Genomic DNA, 2,049 nt, shown 5'->3' with positions numbered 1-2,049 from the left:
CTCCCAGCCTCAAAAGAACAAGGGTATTTATTTTGCTTTAATCATCTTTGGATAATTAAGTACAATTGTCATGGTACACAGTACAGGGCAGTTCCTGGTACAGTCAGTGCTCAAAAAGATTATGTTCTAAACCAACATATTTTTGTCCCCTGTGGTAGCACTTGCTGCCAGACTTAAGATATTAAGACCTAATAAACAGTAAAATCTCTTCAATTCACCTTTTTTGGGGGTGGGGGTGGGGGAAGTCTCTAAGTACTTACAATATAAATGAAGGATTTATTAAAAGAATGCCTGCTTACAAGCAAATGTAAGAAGTGGTTATAATACTAAAATGTTTAAAGCACTGTCCAAATTAGTTGGTCTATTGATTACAACAGTTCTTATCTGCTGAAATGGGAGTAACCTTTAGTCAGCATTACTTTTTGTTAGTTTAGTTGGCGCCACTGAATGTACTAGGGAAAAATATTACAGTTGTAGTACAAAGGGCAAGGGACTAAGATTCCAGTATACCCTCTGCTGATAACCAGACACATTCCCTTGGGCTACTCATTTTTTCTTCTTTGGGTCTTAAATTACCTATTTGTACAATCGAGAGTTGAACTACCAATCCCTGGGAACCTTTCCAAGTCTAACCTAAAAGAACAACAACAAAAAAGATTTTCAATCCACAAAGATTTTAACTCAGATTTCATGAATTGCATCAAATCTATCTTTGGAATGTTAGAATTTGTTAAACTTAATTTGTTACTACATTTTCTGAAGCGAAATAAAGACCAATTAACAAAAATCATTTTGACCATCTATATCAGGAGCAAGAGGAGAAAACCAAGGAAACGAGAGCCTCCTTGCCATGTGGGCCAACATGAACCACACTGGATTTTACAGTCTACACCGTCCAGCTTTTAATAGGTAAACATTGATACATATTTATATTGACATCTGTGTGTGACCTTTAAAATGGCCACTATAAAATTCATACTTGTTCATGGTAAAGCGTCCAAACAGTGTGCATCAGGCCAATTGTGAAATACAAAGTCAGCCTCTCAACACTTTTAACCTGAACTGCAGCCACTTCTAGAACTGGCTGGATGGCAATGAGTTTGATTTGTTTTTTTGGTTGCTACTTCTTGAATGATTGGGGACTGGGGGAATCTCCAGGTTTCTTAAGTACATACAATGAAAGTGCTAACTAGCGGAGCACAAAATGGAATACTCTTCAGATACCTCTGTGGAACAGAATACATTTCAAGTTCATGTTTGGAGGCTGTGTGGGACAGTTGCACCTTAGAAAGTGCAGCGGCCAAGGAGCTAGGCCACCTGGAGTCTCATCTAACCAGTAGCGTGGCCTTAGGGAAGTGAAGACATCTCTCTGTGCCTTAGTTTCTGCTGTTGTAATATAACAAGAGTCATACTAAGATCCCTCTCAACTCTAAAATGTTATAATTCTAAGATGGCTGTCTTTAACAGTGTTCTCTGGAATGGGTTGCAACAAATATTATTTAAGTAAAAAAAAACAAAACAAAACATCACGGCAACCTTTCACCTGAGAACATTTCTGCTTCCTTCATTCTCCAGGTATAGTTGTAACAAAACGAGTCACAGAAGGATGCTTGAGAGCAAAGTAGTACATCAGAGGTTTTTTTGAAACAAAGCTTGGAGTTTTTTTTTCTTTGTTGTTGGTGGGGAAAGTCTTACTTCGCTAATTAGCAATCACCAGCCCGCCCACCCCACCCCATCCCACCCCACCCCCTGCTCCTCTCCAAACTAATTAAGCACATTATAGAGTGAAAATAATGAAAATGAAAGTCAAATTGCTATTTTGTTTTACTCACAGACTATGCTGGGGAGGTGGCTTGGGGGCTGCAGTGGTTGGAAAGAATTACAAGCTAATTTCCTCTTCCGGAAGCTCTTTGGCCCTAGTTCTTTCAGTTTCACACAACCTTGCCAGGCAAACTCCACCCAGTGCAACTGCGGGCATCACGTGGGGATCATTTTTTTATACAAGAAAAAGTTCCCGGACTCTATGTACAGTCGGGGTCAGGGGGTTCG

The 2,049-nt window shown here is 39.6% G+C and overlaps 1 protein-coding gene and 1 pseudogene across 1 annotated transcript in view; one reads left to right on the top strand and one right to left on the bottom strand.

Annotated features, from left to right (window-relative positions):
* Positions 1-1,983, bottom strand: part of LOC101662600 (X-linked inhibitor of apoptosis) — a 51,922-nt gene extending 49,939 nt beyond the window's left edge. The window contains exon 1 of the mRNA XM_004713056.2: positions 1,833-1,983. The gene's annotated coding sequence lies outside the window, so the exon portion shown is untranslated. The remainder of the gene's footprint in view (positions 1-1,832) is intronic.
* LOC101649865 overlaps positions 1-2,049 on the top strand; it is a 73,746-nt pseudogene that overhangs the window by 5,022 nt on the left and 66,675 nt on the right.

The sequence above is a fragment of the Echinops telfairi genome, unplaced genomic scaffold (genome assembly GCF_000313985.2).
Source record: "Echinops telfairi isolate 266 unplaced genomic scaffold, ASM31398v2 ScPeMD7_6080;HRSCAF=6971, whole genome shotgun sequence".
NCBI lineage: Eukaryota > Metazoa > Chordata > Mammalia > Afrosoricida > Tenrecidae > Echinops > Echinops telfairi.
This window is presented reverse-complemented; position numbering and strand designations above follow the sequence as displayed.